Raw genomic sequence first — 6130 nt, 5'->3', positions numbered from 1 at the left:
AGGCCCCAGAGTCAATAATCGCGTTGACGCTGATAGTCTTTCCGGAGCACTGTAAAAGAAGAGGCACAGCCAGGTGAGAGATGGTACTGGTACTAGGCGGAGTAGGAGAAGAGGCAGGAGGTATAAGAAGGCACTTACGCGACTTGGCGGGGCAAGTGCGAACATAATGTCCAGATCCCCCGCAATAGAGGCACAGGTTACCAGTTCTTCGGCGTTGGCGCTCCTCGGGCGTCAGAGATGGACGAAGTAGACCCAGCTGCATAGGTTCCGATAGATCCGGAGAAGAAGGACCAGGAAGGACCGGTGGATTGGAACTTGGAACCCGTGGCAACATCCAGACTGGGCGAGAAGTGGAAGAGGAATGCTCCAGACGACGCTCTCTTAAACGCCTATCGATCTGGACAGAGAGGTCGATGAGCGCTTCGAGGGTCTCGGGGGTTCCTACACGAGCCAGTTCGTCTTTCAATGCCTCCGAGAGCCCCATGCGGAACTGGTAGCGGAGAGCTGAGTTATTCCACTCCGTGTCAGCGCTCCAGCGCCTGAACTCAGACACGTAGTCTTCTACTGGCCTGCGACCTTGTTGGAGAACGTGTAAAGCTGCTTCTGCGGTAGCAGCAAGCTGGGGGTCCTCATATAGACGAGACATGGCTTGGAAGAAAGCATCTAAAGAGTCCAGAGAGGGGTCTTTTCGTTCTAGAAGGCAATGTGCCCAGGCCTGGGGTTCGTCGGTTAGTAGGGAGATAACGAACCCCACTTTTGTTGCCTCGAGGGAGAAGGTCCGGGGTTGAAGAGCGAAAAAGAGCTCGCAGGAATTCCGAAAGGCCCTGAACTTATTCCGGTTACCGGAGAAACGGTCTGGTGTAGGGACCCTTGGCTCTGGCGGCATCATGACCACTGAAGGTGGGCCTGGAGGTCCAGAGGCAACTGGAGCTGCGGCAGATAGGGCCTGAACCCGTTCTTCCAAACGACCGTAGCCTTCTTGCAGATTTTTCACGGCCTGGGTGAGGCCGGCTAGATGGTGGCAAAGTTCATCCATTGGAGTCGCTCCCTGCGAGGGCTCGGACATGGCTGTCCTGTACTGTCACGTACCTGGTTGGAGAGCCCAAGCGTGCAGGGAGCGGCGCCTCGTAAGCCTCCGGCTCGAGAGCCCCTGGAGGTGGGAACAGGGACTCAGGAGTCCGGAGGACACAAGTGCCAGGCTTGATAGCTGGTAGTAGGCAAGCCGGAACAGGTGGCAGACTGGAACGGCAGGTGCAACCAGCGCTGGGTGCTGGACTGGAACTGCTGGACAGCTGGCACAGGTGAACAGGCAGGAACCGCAGAAGTAGTCGGTGCTGGAATTCAGGTAGATAGGCAGGCGTGGTCAGGGACGAGCTGGGTCGGCAACAATCGGGCAGCAGAGGTACAGAGCAGAAGGCAGAAGCGAGGTCAATCAGGCAAAGGGTCGGAGGCAGGCGGCAAACAGGCAAGGTCCAGGAACAGGCCGGGTACAGGATCAGGAGCACACACACAGGAACGGATAGCAGGAGTCTCGGGAACGCTGTAGACAGGACAGCACTGAGGAGCAGGAGCAGGTCCCTTAAATAGGCAATTGGGCGCCACGAACGGTCGCACGGTACGTTTGCGTACCCCCGCGGGTAGCCGTGCTCCCGTTTGTGACCCCGCGTACCCGCGTACGCCCGTTCGGCTCGTCGCGCACCCGCGTGCACCCGCTCGTGTCAACGCGCACCCGCGTGCGCCTGTTGGGGACTACGTGCACTCGCGTGCGTTCATTAGCGCCAACCCGCGTCCGAAGGCACCGACGATCCCCTTATACGGGGAACCTGCGGGTAAGTCTTCCTTGAACGACCGGGATAGTGGAACGACCGTGACACTGGCGTTTAATGTAAGCACCTTCCAAGACTTCAGGGGAAATGCTAGCGCCAGTGTTTGACATTGTGTGATGCAACCAGAATGTTCACCTACAAAGTACAGGAATAAAACTGAGCATATGATATTACCTTAAAGGATCCACTGTTTCTTCAGAGCTGCTGCATCAGGGTAGAGAAAGTGCATGTGAGGGGTCATAGGCATCGCCAGGGGATGGCTATTGAGGCTGTAGCCCCGAACCTGGAGCCGATAGCCTCGAGTCTCTTGCCGCAGGGTGCCTAACCAGTGGGTCATGGCTGTGGCAGGCAGGCTTCATTAGAGGTGGAGGAGAGAGACGAGTGGGTGGACGAGCACAGATGACATCATCTCTCTCCGCCCACTCCACGTCACCACTCTTCCACCCTCACAGCCGGGCTACTTCAATGTGGGAGCAATGTGCGGCGGGGAGCAGAGAGATGACATCATCTCTCACTGCCCGCCACACATCAGTGCTCTTCTGCCCTCACAGTGCTGGCCTCTTCAATGTCGGAGGTGCGGTGGGGAGCAGAGAGTTTACATCATCTCTCACTGCCCGCCCCGTATCTCCGCTCCCTTGCACTCACTAAATGGACCAGTGCTACCAGCCTGCCACCAATGCAGCAACAATGCACATTTGGTCGGCATGGCAAGTGACAATCCACATCAGTTGGCAAGTCACAACCCACATCTAGTGGTAGGTTATGTGGAAACTGACAGCCTGCAAATGGTGGCAGGTGACGTGGCAAGTGACAATCCTCATCAGGTGGCAGGTGACTTGGCAAGTGACAATCTGCATATGGTGGCTAGTGACAATTTGCAAATGGTGGCAAGTAACAATCTGCAAATGCTGGCAAGTGACAATCTGCAAATCTGCAAATGGTGGCAGGGGACGTGACAAGTGACGTGGAAAGTGACAATCTGCAAATGGTGGCAGGTGACGTCACAAGTGACAATCTGCAGATGTGGCAGGTGACCTGACATGTGACATGGCAAGTGACAATCTGCAAATGGTGGCAGGTGATGTGGCAAGTAACAATTCACATTTAGTGGCAGGTGACGGTGGCAAGTTAAAAATCTGCATCTGGTGACAGGCGACGGTGGCAAGTGACATGCTGCATCTGGCAGCAGGAGCTGTTGCAAGTGACACTCGCAGGACTCACACTGATTTTGCATTATGGTGAGTTGAACCATTTCATTATATATTAGAATGTAATAATAGAAACAATGCGCTTTGATCACCCTGACACAATATTAACCATGGTGCTATGATGATTGAAACATCAATACCAGCCTTTGGCCACGAAAAAATTGCTTACCACCGGCGTGCTCCCCCCCCCCCCCCCTGGCCTGCAAAAAGGTTGGTGACCACTGCTATGGGCTCTAGCCCCAGACCTTTTGCAAACCTAGCAATGCCCCTGTGAGAGGTTTAAATCTGAGAAAGCTCCTGTGATTGTGAAGGTGAACAGTAAGAGCTGGGAGTTTCTGAGCAATGTCCTTCTGCATCAGGCTTCGGGAGGTACGGATATGACCTACACCTATAGCAAGGGCATTTTTTCATTTTGGTCAAAGCGGCATAGTTTGTTTACAGGTACCCCCTACCTGAAAATGCTTTTTTTTTGTCAAAGGTAAACTATGGGGGTAAGCCATTGACGGAAATCTTACCCCCTCTCCCGCCCTCCTTCAAGCCTAAAATAGTTGTCCTTCCAAAACCGGCAAAGACCCATCTCTATGCCCTAACTACAGACCTATTTCTCTCTTAAATATTGACCGTATGCAAAAATTCTTGCTAGCCGCATATCCCCTTTACTCCCAGAAACAATCCATACAGACCAGGTTGGCTTTGTCCCTGGCCACGAAGCCAGATTTAGCTTTAACGTCTGTTCTCCCCTGGCACTGGACGCAGTAGGCTCCCACAGGGGCGCCCAGTCCGGGGAGAAGGTTAACCGTAATGTATCTACAACATGCTCTATACTGTGAATATAGATGGGACCTCCAGTGTGTTATATGACCAAAACAGAATGCTTTATTCTTACCTGTAAAATTTATAACATGTTTAACATTGTTGGACCAGCTAGCCCATTGTCGGACTCCTGGCCCTTTTTTGAATTTACAGTGTACAATTGCTTATACCTTGATAAAAAAATTATTAATAAAGAATTATTAAACCTAAACTATGGGGGTAATTTAGAGATGAATGCGCGGTTCATATCTTAATTTGTGCGCCAGATAAATTATTAATTGAGCGTGTGAACCGGCGCACGCATAAGCACAACAAATAATATTCCAGCGCACGCGATAATGATATGCCATTGATAATAGTGCACGCCGTATCATTAATGGTCCATTCACACAGGGGCAACATGATTCCAGCGCGATTTTGGGAGGCAACTTGGACACGACTTGAATATGAACCACAGCGTGACTTGGGGGGACTTACAACACGACTTTAAGTTGCCCCCAGGCCAGGCGACTTTAATTTAGAAAAAAAAAACGACATGGGTTCCCCTCCAAGAGCATACCAGGCCCTTTAGGTCTGGTATGGATATTAAGGGGAACCCTGTGCCCAAAAAAATGGCGTGGGGGTCCCCCTCAAAATCCATACCAGACCCTTATCTGAGCATGTAACCTGGCAGGCTGCAGGAAAAGGGGGGGGCGAGAGAGCACCCCCCCTCCTGAACTGTACCAGGCCACATGCCCTCAACATTGGGAGGGTCACCTTGTCCTCATGTTGATGAGGTCAAGGGCCTCATTCCCACAACCCTGGCCGGTGGTTGTGGGGGTCTGCAGACGGGGGCTTATCGGAATCTGGAAGCCCCCTTTAACAAGGGGACCCCCAGATCCCGGGCTCCACCTGTGTGAAATGGTCCTACCATTTCGCCAAAAAAGTGGCAAAAATGTTAAAAATGACAAGGGACAGTTTTTGACAATTCCTTTATTAAAGTCTTCTTCTTTCCATCTTCTTCGGGTCTTCTTCCTTCTTCCTTCCTTCATCCTTCGGATTCTTCCTCCATCTGCTTCCTCTGATCCTCTACTTCTTGCTCCGGTGTTCTCGTCCAGCATCTTCATGGCGTCTCTTCTTCCTTGCTTCGTTCTCGGGCGTTCCCCGCAATGAAAGGCTCCCGCTGTGTGATGCTTCTCTTTTTCTGACACTTAACGGAACCATGCATCAGAGGGGGCGGGGTCACGGGACGGCCCCACCCTCCGTTATATAAGAACTGTCAGAAGAGAAGCATCACAAAGCCGGAGCCTCCCATTGCACGGAGAGGCCCAAGAACGAAGTGTGGAAGAAGAAACGCCTCGGAGGAAGATGCCGGACGAGAACACCGAAGCAAGAAGCAGAGGATCGGAGGAAGAAGAAGATGGAGGAAGAAACCGAAGGATGAAGGAAAGAAGAAGGAAGAAGATGAAAAGAAGAAGACTTTAATAAAGGAATTGTCAAAAAAGTCTTGTCATTTTTAACACTTTTGTCACATTTTGGTGAAATGGTAGGGGTACTTTTGTACCCCCTTACCATTTTACACAAGGGGGGCAGGATCTGGGGGTCCCCTTGTTAAAGGGGGCTTACAGATTTCGGTAAGCCCCCCGCCTGCAGAACCTTACAACCACCTGCCAGGGTTGTGGGGATGAGGCCCTTGTCCTCATCAACATGGGGACACGGTGCTTTGGGGGGTACCCAATGTTGAGGGAATGTGGCCTGGTGTGGTTCAGGAAGGGGGGGGCGCGCTCTCTTTTCCTCCGACCTGCCAGGTTGCATGCTCAGATAAGGGTCTGGTATGGAATTTCAGGGGACTCCCATGCATTTTTTTTTCTTAATGCTAACATGATTTCTGTGCAAATAGCCTTAAAAAACGCATAAAAGTGAACCAGCGTAAAAAAAAAGGCAAGTTGAGAGGTGAGCCTGTTCAACTTATGCAAATGCATCTACATGGCTTGACATTTATTAAGATTTTGCCGGAGCAGTGAACCAAAGCACTTGAATGTGCGCAAATAGTGCTTGCGCATGCGCAGTGCATAAATTGACCTCGCTCAGTTCCAAGTGTATTTGCAGGCGCAGCAGGCATGTTCAGAGAAAGTTACTTTTCCTTTCTATTTTGGGCATATTTGCTGCCTCCCGTGCGCCGCCATGATAATAGTAAATGGGGAATTGCGCTGTGTTACAGGCACAAATGCTTTGTGAATACGAAAACGGCCGCTGCGCATCGGTGTTCGCCGCAACTCATGGCACAAACCGTTTGTAAATCAG

This window comes from Lithobates pipiens, unplaced genomic scaffold (genome assembly GCF_037356315.1).
Source record: "Lithobates pipiens isolate NorthernLeopardFrog02 unplaced genomic scaffold, aLitPip1_a1.2 Scaffold_18, whole genome shotgun sequence".
Taxonomy (NCBI): Eukaryota; Metazoa; Chordata; class Amphibia; order Anura; family Ranidae; genus Lithobates; species Lithobates pipiens.
The sequence above is the reverse complement of the archived record's forward strand: the minus strand, read 5'-3'. Positions refer to the sequence as shown.